Below are 15109 nucleotides of genomic sequence, written 5' to 3' on the forward strand. Positions count from 1 at the left end.
TCCCTATTGAATAGCTTCTTGATTTTTATTTACTTATCTAATTCATTCATTGGTCTGTAATAACTTGTAAACAGATATTAGGGTATTTAGTGAAAGGGGTGGGTGGAAATGCTTTATGGGGTAATACGGGTAGAAATCCTTCTCTTAGGATCTTACTTTTAAATCTGCCCAATTTGCCCAATAGAAAACATGCTCATAGGGGTTTACTCTTTTAAGTCTGATTGCTTTGTCTAATAGAAATCATGCCTATAGGATCTCACTTCTAATGTCCTTTGCATCAAGTAGAAAATCATGTTCATAAGGTTCTGCATTTTGTCATGTTTAGAAACCATGCCTATAAGTTCCAAACAATCATGTCTTAAAATCATATTAATAATAGATTTCATGCCTATAGGACATAATTCAGATTCTGCTACAACGAGTATTCATGTATGTTTCCCCGCCTGCAAACCGTTAAAATCAGTATTACACTTAGATATCATGCCTATAGGGAACCATATTCAAAATTCTGCTTTAGTCTGAATAAGTCAACTTGATCACGCCTAGTTTATTTCTGAATTGGTTTTATTAAGTACTAAGTATTTCCTGAAACAAGTTCTTTCAAACTGCCTCAATCTCATTAGATACCATGCCTATAGGTATTAAAGGAGTCTATTTCAAAAACCTGTTTGTTTCTGCATTAATATAAACACAGCATCTGCATATAGGCAAGCCTTAGGGCATCTTCAAAACTGCATTCCCCTGAAGCTCTCTCTGTCGTTAACGCTTCTGATGCTAATAACTTTTAAAAGAATCCCTAGGCAACTTCTAGGTTATTACTTCTGGGTATAAAGATGTGGTCTATTTTTTGCATAGTCACTTAGAGGTCCTGCTTTAGAACTTCGATTAATAAAGACCTTAATTGTGTTCGAGTTGTGCTGTTTGTATGTGTACTTGAGGAGGAAAACTAAGCTTTTATCTACTCCTTGTCGACGCCCCCTTTTTCCTCTTTTAAAAGGCGAAATCGGGTTTACGACATTTGGGCAGACAACTCCTTTCCCTTTTGGGAATTGGGTTTTGGGAGTTTGAAGAGTCGCCACCTAATGATTAAGTGCAATAGGACACTAAGAAGAGTTTGAGTTGGAAAACTAGAGTTTGGGTAAGGGCTAGAAATTATCTCGAGGGGAAGGTGTTAGGCACCCCTCAAGATCCACTAGTGTGGTTCCGGCCATGCTACAATTGTGACTTTAAAGCAAGTAAGCATACAAGACAAATTTCACATAAGGACCTCAAGTAGATATGTATAATGGTTACTAAGCATGCTGAAATTTTGAATAGGTGATATCCTAGTTATTTGAAAGAGTGTCTAAGTGCAAAAAACGGGACCAAATAATAAATATAAACAATCAGATACAGAAGTAGGGAGCAGAAAATTTTATTTAGAAGAAGAGGACAGTGCAAAAATTAAAAGGGAAATTTTAATGACTGAAACAAAATGTAGAATTTTAAAGAACTGAAAATTGTCAATCTAGAATAATTACATAAAGGAAAGGGGTCCTAGGTTAAAATACATGGATCATCCACACAACACCGGTAGTCAATCGTACACATGGCGTTATCGCGTGATCATCATCTCCATGTCTACCCTTCCCACCCGTTGAGGTATTGAAGCACAGAATGGTATTATTACTTATTGCATGCTATTACCCGTCCCGATCCTATCAGTTCCGGAGGCATTGGAACTACTAGTCCTAAAGGGAAGGGAATTGGGGCTTTTCAGAAGTTCAAGAAAGGATAAAAATCTAGGCGACAATCAAAACATATAGACAAATAGGGGGAGACAAACAGCAATTAGGTCTCAGACAGGCCTCTTCACTTAAATGCAAATACATAGCATGACTTCAGATACTGGTCAGGTCTTTAATTAAATTAAGGCGTAGGATAGGCTGATTCATCACATATTTCTCAGATGAGGAGTCCGAATTAGTCTTGACTAGATGTAGTTATCAGAACTGATACAGTTAATCAATTACCTACTGGCTTGCCTAGGTGAGATCTGTCATCAGGATATCTAACAAGACAGAAAGCGTACTGATTTTAAGGAGGATTATTGATTTTAGAAACAATCAAAAGTTCTACAGATGTTAAAACGACTTTACTACTGATTCTAGACTTACTAGCGAGATGGACGATTCAGATTCAGTTGGTTTGCTCCTATAGGCATGATCTCTAAGTGTCATTAGTTTTAAAACAGTTATATAAATGCAAGAGTCCTATAGACATGATGTCTAAAATAAGTTGGTTATTATTAAGCCTAAGATTGTTTGCCTAATGGTGTGTATATGCAGAAAAACTTAAGGCATGATTTTATATGCAGAACCTATTGGCATGATCTCTAAAATGCGGAAGTGCAGAAGTGCAGAAGCGTAGAAAAACTTATAGGCATGTTTTCTAAATGCAGAAGTGCAGAAATTGTGAATGACCTATAGGCAAGTTTTCTACATGCAGAAATGCAGAAATTATAGAAGATCCTATAGGCATGCTTTCTACCCTTTACATGTATTCATTCCCCCATCCCTTTTGACTATCCATCCCCAATAGTTATTACAAAGTTATTACAGACCGAATGGATCAAAAGAAAGTAAAAATTACAGCAGCGGTTACAGCTACATCTAATCAGCCTAATTCAGACTCGAAGTCCAACAATATGAGATAAACCAACTTCCAGGATCAGATTTCCAAAAGACTTTCTCATATTTGGAGTTTGTCAAAGTTCCCAAGAGTCTCAAAGGGACTCCGGGCAGTGCTTACACCCCAAAAACATTTCAGAATCAAGAGCATAGTGCAGTATGGAGATGCCAGCCCTCAGATGTCCAAGTTCAGAGGGAACTCAGGGTCCCAAAGCAAGGCTCATAAGAGAGGAGAAGAACTTAGAATCTAGGAGTAAGTGTAAGTGCATATGGGGGAAGGGAATCAGGGAGAGACACGGCAGGCGTGTGGTCATGCCCAGCAATTGGGATGCTGGCACACCCCTAACCAGCCTGCTAGCCAAACATTGAGAGTTAGGATCCATTGTGGATCAAGTCATGGCCAGGGCAGTAATTAGGATACTGTCAGGTCAAGACCTTAACTCAGCACATAGAAGGGAATAGGGATAGGGATACATGACAGAAACAGAAGCAAAGAAAAGAGATATGAAGCACAAATTATAGCATGTAAGCAATAAAGTAAACAAGAAGCCTGAAGCTGTAAAGTAAACACATAGGGGGTGAAGCTGAATATTTAAACAAAGGACATACCAGTTTCAAAGAAAATAAGTAAGCAAACTTAGCCTAAAAAAAAGCCGAATTGCAAACAGCAGTTCCAAAAGATCTCAAGTAAAGCAGGATTAGAAAAACAGTATTGCTCGAAAATGAGTTCCGTGTGTGAGTGGTGTATTTTCGTGTGTTTCTGATTATGCGAGAATTCCTTGATGATAGAAAGAGGGAGGACTAGGTCCTTATAGTTTTTGAAAACAAGTAAGGCAGGCAAAGAGTGCACAAACATAGAAACCAATCAATTAGTATCAATTAAGACAACTAGATTCCTTTAATTAGGGGGTCTAGGTCAAGCGACTAATTGAGATGAAATAAGGAGAAAAAATCAATTTACTAAGGCTCGATTAAGGTAAGGAAACCACATAGTGCATAAACAAGACCAAATACATAGTGAGTAATTAAGGAAAGGTTGGAATAGTAGTGTGTTTATTAAAGTAAAATAGGACATCAGTTCGAAAATCAACCAAAAGGATCCCGGATCCAATTGTAATTGCAAGGAATCCCAAGTAATTAAAGAAAGAGTTATATAAGTAATTGGTACAGAATTACAGAAGAGATACACAAGACCATGTATTTAAAGAAAACATCACAAGCATGGGATTTTTACACAAAAAGACCAAGAAAACAGCTAGTAGGGTAAAAGGGATTCAATCGAAATAAATCAGTGATGAATCATTAGCACGATTAAAGGGATTTCAAAATCAATTCTTGGTGAAATCTTATGAAAGGGAAGTTTTCCTCATATATAAAGCATACAGTTTAAGCAAAAGAAGAGTCTAACAATGAAAGTTTCAGAACCACAGGCAAGTAGGATTTGAGTTCGATTACAGGCTCACCGTGAGTCTGGAAACCTAGGGTTCCAAAGTGAGACCCTAGTGCCATTTACCCAAAGAAAAACCCCCAAATTTTAGGGTTTCAAATAGGATCAGAGGTGAGAAATCATTGAGAGAGGCAAACATATGTGATAGCAAACACATTGATTCAAAGGCATGCTTGAGAAAAACTTGGAATTCAAACAGATCTCAGAAGTTTTAAACAAAGTAGGTAAGAACAGTACATAGCAGAAACATCAACAAAACTCAGTAAAGTGAAACAAAATCAAAGATCACGAACTTAAACACATATAGCAAAGAGTGCGGAACAACAACCTAAGTTAACATGTGAACAAAGAACAACAAAAGGTCCTGCATAATCAGAAGAGAAATAAGAGAATAAACTCGAGCACAATAAGAAATAAACATACAAGTATAAAACACACATAAAGAGAGAACAAAAAGTCAGAAAACATTTGAAGAAAACTTTTTCCAGAAACCCTAAAAATCGAATTTGAACCATTTTAAAAGGAAATTTGGGGAAAAGCCTTAAAATGTCAAGTAAAGACCAAGCATGGTACAGATCTAAGAAAAATAAGCAAGTGTAGAACCTTAGAAGGCTTAAAAATGGCAGAAAAGACCCTAGAATGAGAAGGTCTTGAGGAAAGTCGGATCCTGAGTCGAAGATGCTCATATTGCCTTGAACATGCCCGAAAATGGCCGGAGAGGCCATAGATCTTGCAAATCTGAGACAGATCTAAAGGAAGCTATGGAAGTCAGGTCTCCAATCTTCGAGTAACTCATGTTTACTAGTGAGGGAGAGTGAGCACAGGCCATCCATGGCCAGGAATGCCATAGATTCTGGTGGAAATAGGACAAAAGTAGGTGGGATAGGGTTAGGGTTTCGGAGAGGGATAGAGAGTATTTGGGAGATGAAGGCGGCGTCTTTGGAGAGAATGATTAGGGTTAGAGGGGTATGGAATTAAAAAAGGAAATAACGAATTACGGTCGTTGATCAAAATGATCAACGGCAAGTATTAAAAGGGAAACCGGACGGGTTAAAAAATCGGGCTAAGGGATCGGGTCAAAATTGAAATTGGGTGGAATTGGGGGGGTTAAATTGAGGCTAAAACTGAAATAATAATGGCTATGTTTTAAATAGCCAATTTCTCCGTTTTTAATTTATATAAAATAATTAAAATGATTTTAAAAACAAATTAAAAGCACTGAACTAATTAATAATATATAAAAAATTAATATAAAAATACTGGGAATAATTTAATAATTGTAAAATGCTATTAATCGTAATATAGGCTATAATTGCAATTATATGCAATTTAGCTTAAAAAATACCAAATAAATTTGTAAAAGTACGCAAAAATCACCTTAATTATATTTTGGTGTAAATATGAGGATGGAAATAAATTATTCACAAAAATGATAATTTTGAGATTAATTATGGGATTTTGTACTCCTAAAATAGACAATAAATTGATTTTAAAATCTTAAAAAATTAGGAAAAAATATCAAAACTCTTGGGCATGCTTATATATGCATACACGTGCTATTTTGAAAGTATTTTTGAGTATGAAAATACATAGGAAAAAATTAGGTATCAACAGCTGCCCCTCTTTACCCGAGAAGAATGAAAGAGTTTTCGGGTAAAGATATGATGGCCAATTTTTGACCGAAAGAAACGATTTGGAAAGTTTTGACCGAGATCCGGTTCTTGAGCTGCCTACATATCCCCGGTCTTACAGGAATCAGGCCATATGTAGTTCAGGGTCCATTGGCGGAATATGCCGATGGAGGTTTTTGAAAAGAACGGACGCGATGTTTAGATTGGGAAAGATGGTAAGAGTCTAGTAGGCTGCGGGAACTGGAGCGGGATCGCTCCTGCTGAGACGGCCATTGATAGCCGGTGTACCTGCAAGTGAGCAATGCAAACATATATTGTGCACAAATTTAAACGTGATGCAAGTTCCCATTGGACCATGAAATGCTCGTCTTCGGACGGCTAGGATGATGTCCTCAGACCATGACGTCCTGGGCCATGAAGCGTATAATAAAGGATTCGCAGGCTATGAAATGATGTTCTCGGGCTATGAGGATGATGCCTCCGAACCATGATGCCTTTGAATAATGATATGCGAAAGATAAAAGTGGGGTCCTCAGGCAATGGCATGGCGTTCTCGGGCTATGAAAATGGTGCCTCCGAACAATGACGCCTTTGGACAAATTGGCGATGTTTCAGCCCATGAAAATGCAGAAGGTGGCGATCTTTCAGCCGATGCAAGATTTAAATAAAGGTGGCGATATTCCAGCCAGTGCAAGAGAAAAAAGTGGCGATATTTCAGCCGATGCAGAATTTAAATAAAGGTGGCGATATTTCAGCCGATGCAGAATTTAAATAAAGGTTGCGATCTTTCAGCCGGCGGATGTAAATAAAAGTGGCGATATTTCAGCCGATGCAGGATTTAAATAAAATTGGCGATATTTCAGCCATGCAGGATTTAAATAAAAGTGGCGATATTTCAGCCGATGCAGGATATAGATGAAGGTGGCAATATTTCAGCCAGCGGATGTAAATAAAAGTGGCGATATTTCAGCCGATGCAGGATTTAAATAAAAGTGGCGATATTTCAGCCAGCGAATGTAAATAAAGGTGGCGATATTTCAGCCGGCGGATGTAAATAAAAATGGCGATATTTCAGCCGATGCAGGATTTTAATAAAAGTGGCGATATTTCAGGCGATGCAGGATTTAAATAAAAATGGTGATATTTCAGTCATGCAGGATTTAAATAAAAGTGGCGATATTTCAGCCATGCAGGATTTAAATAAAAGTGGCGATATTTCAGCCGATGCAGGATGTAGATGAAGGTGGCGATATTTCAGCCAGCGGATATAAATAAAAGTGGCGATATTTCAGCCGATGCAGGATTTAAATAAAAATGGCGATATTTCAGCGATGCAAGATGTAGATGAAGGTGGCGATCTTTCAGCCATGCGGATGGAGGTAGAGCTTAACCTCGGAAGGCAGAATGGTAGCCTTATGCAATGCAGAAGAATGCAGATGGAGACAGTGCTTAGTCTCAGAAGGCAGAATAGTAGCCTTATGCATTGCAAAAAATGCAGATGGAGACAGAGCTTAGTCTCGGAAGGCAGAAAGGTAGCCTTATGCAGTGCAGAAGAATGCAGATGGAGACAATGCTTAGTCTCGGAAGGCAGAATAGTAGCCTTATGCAATGCAAAAAATGCATATGGAGACAGAGCTTAGTCTCGGAAGGCAGAAAGGTAGCCTTATGCAATGCAGAGGTAAAAGGTGAATAGTAACGAAAGCTCTTAGCTTATAGATGATAGCTGATAGCTGATTGCGTCGTTGTGGCTGCTGGGGATGTCATGTGCGGATAGCGCTTGTAAGTAAGTGATGATTCTGAGAGTTGTATTCCTGCAAAAGTATGAGTATGTAATCGTATCTGATGATTTTATGTCTTTGGGTGCCTGCATTCAAAGAAAAATCGTGAGTTTTTTAAAGGGGGAAGGTTAGTTCGTCCTCTCGTGGACTTCACTTGTCCTATTCGGCTCTTGCTTTCATTGGGGGTAGCATCGCTAAACAAAGCAATTCTGATAGTAGCTATGCATGATTTAGTAAAGAATATGATGTAACTACACAATATAAAAATGATTTTCTTTTAGATGAACCGACGACTGCGACGCGGTTCAAGACATTGCAACCTCCCTTTTCAGAATTTTGAGGGTCCTCCTCAAAATTCTGCCCCAGTTTACTGGTCTGGTGCTTCCGACGGCTGCGCGCGATGACCGGCTGAAAATCAACTTCGAAATTTTGAGGGTCCTCCTCAAAATTCTGCCCTAGTTTCCAATATCGGGGAAAATGAAGATTTTATTGAATTGTGACCGAATCCATAAGGCTGCCGACGTATCCCCTCTTAAATGGGAATCAGGTCAGACGTAGTTCAAATTACATCATAAAGAAAATCATAAGTTCTACACATAGTATTGCTTGACTGCATCTGAATTGATCGGCTTTGGCCAAACTTCCCCGTCCATTTCTGCAAGTATGAGGGCTCCTCCTGTTAGAACCTGGTGAACCATGTGTGGAACCTGCCAGTTGGGAGAGAATTTTCCTTTGGCTTCATCCTGGTGCGGAAAGATTTTCTTCAATACCAGCTGTCTTGGCGTGAACTGTCTCGGCTTGACTCTTTTGTTGAAGGCTCTGGACATCCTGTTCTGATATAATTGACCATGGCAAACTGCATTCATTCTCTTTCCGTCTATAAGGGCTAACTACTCGTAGCGACTCTTTACCCATTCTGCGTCATCAAGTTCTGCTTCTTGTATAATTCTTAAGGAGGGAATCTCTACTTCGGCGGGAATGACTGCCTCTGTACCATTAACCAACATGTAGGGAGTTGCCCCGGTTGATGTGCGAACTGTAGTGCGGTATCCCAATAAGGCGAATGATAACTTCTCATGCCACTGCTTATGCTTTTCTATCATCTTCCTTAGTATCTTCTTGATGTTCTTGTTGGCCGCTTCTACGGCTCCATTCATCTGAGGTCTGTAGGCTGTAGAATTCTTGCGTTTGATTTTGAATGTTTCACACATGGCTTTCATCAAGTCACTGATGAGATTGGAACCATTATCAGTGATGATCAACTCTGGGACGCCGAATCGACAAACGATGCGGTCGCAGACAAAATCTGCCACAACCTTCTTAGTTATTGCTTTATATAACGCTGCTTCAACCCATTTGGTGAAATAATCAATGGCCACTAGAATGAACCTGTGCCCGTTTGATGCGGCAGGCTCAACAGGTCCGATGACATCCATTCCCCAAGCGGCGAACGGCCATGGCAAGCTTGTTGCATTAAGCTCATTTGGAGGCACTTTTATCATGTCTGCATGTATCTGACAGCGATGGTATTTTCGGACATACTGGATGCAGTTTGTTTCCATAGTCATCCAAAAATATCCTGCTCGGAGTATTTTCTTTGCTAAGACAAAACCATTCATATGTGGACCGCAGGTCCCTGCATGAACTTCTTCTAATAACCTGGATGCTTCCTTTGTGTCAACACACCTTAGCAATCCCAAATCAGGAGTCCTCCGGTACAGGATTCCTCCGCTGTGGAAGAAATTGTTGGATAATCTTCGCAGAGTGCGCTTCTGAATAGCATTTGCAAGTTCTGGATATTTTCCTTCGGCCAAGAATTCCTTGATGTCGTGAAACCAGGCCTTTCCGTCCGCTTCTTCCTCGACATGAGCACAATAGGCTGGCTGATCATGAATCTTTACTGGAATAGGGTCTATGAAGTTCTTATCTGGATGCTGAATCATGGATGATAGAGTGGCCAATGCATCGGCAAACTCATTCCGGATCCTGGGAACATGTCGGAACTCTGTCTTTACGAAGCTTTTCCTCAACTCTTGTACATGATGCAAATACGGGAGTATCTTAGAGTTCTTGGTCGCCCATTCTTCTCGGACCTGATGTATAAGGAAATCCGAATCTCCAATCACTAGCAACTCTTGGACGTTCATGTCAATGGCCATCTTGAGCCCCAGGATGCAATCTTCATACTCGGCCATATTGTTGGTGCATGGGAACCTGAGCTTGCCGGATACTGGATAATGCTGGCCGGTTTCTGATACTAGGACTGCTCCTATGCCAACTCCCTTGAAATTTGCTGCTCCGTCGAAAAACATCCTCCAACCGTCATAGGATTCCGCAATGTCCTCTCCTATGAAGGATACCTCCTCATCAGGAAAATACGTCTTCAGAGGCTTGTATTCTCCATCCACGGGATTTTCGGCAAGATGATCTGCCAGTGCCTGTCCTTTGATTGCCTTCTGAGTCACGTAAACAATGTCGAATTCACTCAACAGGATTTGCCACTTAGCTAGTTTGCCAGTGGGCATGGACTTCTGAAAGATATATTTCAGCGGATCCATTCTTGATATGAGGTAAGTGGTATAGGCACAGAAATAATGCCTCAACCTTTGAGCTACCCAAGTCAAAGCACAACAGGTACGTTCTAATAGAGAGTAACGGGCCTCGTATGGAGTGAACTTCTTGCTGAGGTAATAGATGGCTTGCTCCTTTCTCCCTGCTTCGTCGTGTTGCCCCAGAACACAACCGAATGCTCCATCCAATACTGCAAGGTAGAGCAACAGCGGTCTGCCCGGTTCGAGCGGAACTAGAACTGGCGGCGTTGGTAGGTATTCCTTGATTCTGTCGAAGGCTTTCTGACAATCATCGGTCCATTTAGTAGTGGCATCTTTCTTCAACATCTTAAAGATGGGCTCACAAATGACAGTAGATTGAGCTATGAACCAGTTGATGTAGTTGAGTCTCCCCAAGAAACTCATGACCTCTTTCTTATTCTTTGGCAGCGGCAATTCTTGAATGGACTTAACCTTTGATGGATCCAGCTCTATTCCTCGGCGACTTACGATGAACCCAAGCAATTTTCCAGCAGGAACCCCGAATGCGCACTTGGCGGGATTCAGTTTCAGATTGTACCTCCTCAGCCTGTTGAAAAATTTCCTCAAATCTTCCATGTGATCAGTGGCCTTCATGGACTTGATGATAACATCATCTACGTACACCTCGATCTCCTTGTGTATCATGTCATGAAAAATAGTAGTCATGGCCCTCATGCAGGTGGCCCCGGCATTCTTTAACCCGAACGGCATCATCTTCTAACAATACATCCCCCATGGCGTGATAAAAGCCATTTTCTCAGCGTCTTCCTCATCCATCCATATTTGATGATACCCAGCAAAACAATCGACAAATGACTACAGCTCGTGCTTGGCGCAGTTGTCAATAAGAATATGTATGTTTGGCAAGGGGAAGTCGTCTTTCGGACTGGCCCGGTTGAGGTCCCGGTAGTCGACACAGACTCTGACCTTCCTATCCTTCTTCGGCACCGGCACAATGTTGGCTAATCATGTTGGATACTCCACTACCCTGAGAACCTTGGCTTTGACCTGCTTGGTGACTTCTTCCTTGATTTTCAAACTCATGTCAGGCTTGAACTTCCTGAGCTTCTATTTTACCGGCTGACATGCTGGATCCGTTGGAAGTTTGTGGGCTACAATAGATGTGCTGAGACAAGTCATATCATCATACGACCAGGCAAATATGTCCTCATATTCCCTTAGAAACTCTGTGTATTTTCCTTTTCTGATGGTAATAGATGAACACTGATGCGCGTTTCCTTGACATTCTCTGTATCCCCCAAGTTGATAACCTCAGTTTCGTCAAAGTTAGACTTAGGCCTATTCTCAAAGTTCTCAACTTCTTTAACAACCTCTTCTGGTATATCATCCTCTTCTGAGTCTATATCCGTTTGTTACGTTATCTCATTGCAAGTCACAATCATCGGTTCATCAAGATAAGTAATAGTAATGCTGTGTAAATAAAGTAAACGATAGAAAAATAATAAGCGCTTTGATATAAGAAACTGAAATGCTTTGATAAACTTCATAATTGTTTTGAACATTGGAGCTCTTATTTTTGAAAATAAAATGCGGAAAGAAAATCAACTAGCGAAATATAAAGATGATGCATGGTGCTTTGTTCAGCCTTGCTACCCCGAAGCTTTCCGGGCCGTGGTGGTTCTGATGGACCAATTATTGAGGCGTGCTCCTCGGCTCACAGCTTGTATGGAAGGGCCTTCCTCTCCTTCCTCCTCAAAAATGACACAGCGGTCCATATTGTCGTCTTCCAAAAATAGATTCCTCATTGGTGCCAGTGCTTCCTCTTCTTCTGACCCATATATGACATCTGCTGGCTGGAAAGTCTGCTCCAGGCGAGGTATCAGATGCTCCAGTGGGTAGTAGGGACTACGCCATGGTGGTGACCAGTGGTTGAACTCCTCCCAAGTGTATTCATACCCCAAACTGAAAGTGGTACCATGATTCTTCAGCTTGATGGGTTTGGCGATTCCCTGGAGGTTCTTGCCGAGCCCCTTGCCAGGTTCATATCCTCTCCAATTCAGTATACTTTCGATCTTTTCATCCCACCACTTATCCTTGTCTACGGCGTTGACTCGCTCAATGTGATGGTAGGTTTCTCCACCTATCTTCCTTCTTCCTCCGATCGCTGGGATGGTCTGGCGACTATATATGGGGTTACTACCGTCGCCGTGAATAATCACCTCTTGGTGATTCCACTCGAACTTCACCGCCTGGTGCAGGGTTGATGCTACAGCTCCAGCGGCGTGAATCCAGGGTCGTCCCAACAACATATTGTAGGACGCTGGGATGTCTATCACTTGAAAGTCGACATCAAACCAAGTTGGTCCCATCTGCAGACACAAACTGATTTCCCCAATGGTGGACCTTTGGGAGCCGTCGAAAGCTTTGACGTTGATGGCTCCATCTTTGATCTCATGCAGGCTTTTCCCTAATGTTCGGAGAGTCACCAAGGGACAAATGTTGAGGCTGGACCCTCCGTCAATCAAAATCCTGGTGATGAAATAATCCACGCATTGCACAGTGATGTGCAGCGCATTGTTGTGGCTCAACCCTTCAGGTGGCAGCTCATCTTCGTGGAAAGTAATTTTGTGACTTTCCAATACTTGCCCCACCATGTTCGCCATTTCTCCTCCGGTTATATCGCTGGGTACATATTCCTCACTCAGTATCTTCATCAAGGCGTTCTTATGTGCATTGGAGCTTTGTAGCAGAGCTAGGATGGAGATTTGTGCTGGCGTCTTGTTCAACTGATCGATGACTGAGTACTCCTTTGCTTGTATCTTCCTCCAGAGGTCATCAGGAGGAGTTTCGGTGGATCGTCCAAAGGCCTGCTTACTTGATTCAACCAAATGTTCCGGAGTATAAACCCTGCCGGTTCTGGTCATACCCTGTGCTGCAATTGCTTCTCCAGATTTGGTTTTCTCTTTCCTTCTTGCCTCGGCTCTGTAGTCCCAGGGGACGGTCTTTGTATGGAATGGTGCTATGGCTGACATTGCCACCGGGATGGGTACCATCACTTTGGGAGGTAACACAGCAACTTCAAATGGTACAGGTGCTTTTGGGGACCCAAACTCAACCTCAATCGGTTCTGGCGTCTTTGTAGAAGACTGTGTTTCAAACTCGAGTGGTACGGACATGTTTACTTCAGCATCCCCAGAGGGCTGGATCTGGACTACAATTGGATTAAGAGTGACTGTTGGTTTCTTTGGATCGTCACCCTCCGCAATCAATCCAATCGACCCTTTGGGGTCCCAATCATCTTCTATTTCTATCATATGAATGCCTCCCCCTTTGTGGTCAGGCAGAGGGTTGTTGCGAACGTTCGGAGCAGGCTCCTTTGCTACAATGGTTTTGTTGTCAATCAAGGCCTGAATCTTGTCCTTCAGGGAGCGGCACTCATCAATGGTATGACCCTTCATGCCGGAATGGTATGCACAGGTTTTGCTAGGGTTGACCCATTGGGAAGGATTTTCTGGAGTTATGGCGGGGATAGGGGTGACATAACTAGCGGCTTTAAGCCTTTCATATAGCTGGTCGATTGGTTCGGCAATAGCGGTGTACTGTTTGGGAGGTCTGCGGTCGAAGTTTGGCCGGGGTCTAGGGAAATTTTGGCAAGGTGATTGATAGTGAGAGGGCTGAGCATTATAGGCTTGGTAGACGGGTGCGGGTTGGGAATATCTTGGTGTGGTAGATTGATATGTGGGAGGTGGAGATGATTGGTAAGTAGGTGGTGGAGCTTGGTAGGAAGGCGGGGGTGCTTGGTAATTAGGGGTAGGTTGATATGTGAGAGGAGATACTGGGTAGGTTTGGTATTTTATTGGGGATTTTGTTCTCTGTGCAACCATCACGGCACTCACATCCTTTTTCTTGGACGTGCCACCAGACTATAGAGCCTTGTTGGTATCCTGCAATGCCTCAAAATTAGTGACCATACCACTTTTAATGCCTTCCTCGATCCTTTCCCTTAGCTTGATGATGTCGGAGAATTTCTGGCCTTCAATCAGCATCAACCTCTTATAATATTGTGGGTCCTGAGCTCGGACAAAAAACCTGTTCATCTCTTCTTCTTCTAAGGCCGGCCTGACCTTAGCCGCTTCTAATCTCCAACGAGTAGCATACTCGCGGAATGTCTCTGTAGGTTTCTTCTTCAAATTCTGGATGTAGAATACATCTGGCGCATTCTCCATATTGAATCTAAACCTGTCCATGAAATCGGACGCCATACCTACCCAGCCTGTCCACTTCTTGGGGTCTTGGCTAATGTACCAAGATAGAGCATCCCCTTTCAAACTTCTCATGAAGAGCTTCATGCAAAACCCTTTTCATCTCTTCTGACTCCGACCAGCTTATCACAATATGTCCTCAAATGGATTCTGGGATCCCCTGTGCCATCAAACATTTCAAACTTGGAAGGTTTGTACCCCTCCAGAAGTTCGACATCTGGCTAAATGCAAAGGTCCTCATAATTCAGCCCCTCGATACCTTTGTTTCCTTCAACACCCTGGACTCAGCTAGTCAGCTTTTTGAGTTCTGCGGCCAGGTTCCTGATGAGAGAGTCTTTGTCATCAGACTCCGCTGTGCTTGAAATAGGTCGAGTATATTATGGTATGGTTTCCACATAGATGGGGGTGTGGTGGGGATGATCATTTGTGGAGTTTAGTGGTTCGGGAATGAGTTATGGGGTGTTGTTCGAAATATGGCATGTGTTGCAGTGGTGATGGGGAGCGGATTGGTTTTGTGGTTTTGGGATGTTTTGTGGAGGTGTAGGATTTGGAGCATTGACATCCGGGGTAGTGAGGGAAAATGATAAGTTTGCCAAGTTCCGAACTTGGTCTAGTTCTTCCTAAATTTCAATAACTTTTGTTCAAGCTGGGAGGCACTTTCCTTGGAAACCTGAATACCCTGAGAAGTCTCTACCCTTTCAACCGAGCTCTCATTCCTGATGTTGCTCAAGTCTTCCATTTTTCCCTTGTTCTTGTTTCTGATAGGACTC

Source organism: Nicotiana attenuata, unplaced genomic scaffold (genome assembly GCF_001879085.1).
Source record: "Nicotiana attenuata strain UT unplaced genomic scaffold, NIATTr2, whole genome shotgun sequence".
In the NCBI taxonomy this organism is placed as follows: domain Eukaryota; kingdom Viridiplantae; phylum Streptophyta; class Magnoliopsida; order Solanales; family Solanaceae; genus Nicotiana; species Nicotiana attenuata.